Raw genomic sequence first — 219 nt, forward strand, 5'->3', positions numbered from 1 at the left:
GCAACTTGATTGTCCAAGATTTTCAAATGAGCTTGTACTCCTTCCAATTGCTTCTTGAATGCAACTTGCTCATTTTCAATGCCCCCCAATGGATACTCCTTGTGATTTTTGACCTTGGAGGATTTGAAATAGCATATCCTTGATGTCCGAGTCTTGCTCCTTGGGTTGCCCTTGATGTGGTCTATAGTTGGAATTCCCTTGATAACCTTGACTCCCTTG

This window comes from Tarenaya hassleriana, unplaced genomic scaffold (genome assembly GCF_000463585.1).
Source record: "Tarenaya hassleriana unplaced genomic scaffold, ASM46358v1 Cleome241, whole genome shotgun sequence".
Classification (NCBI taxonomy): Eukaryota; Viridiplantae; Streptophyta; class Magnoliopsida; order Brassicales; family Cleomaceae; genus Tarenaya; species Tarenaya hassleriana.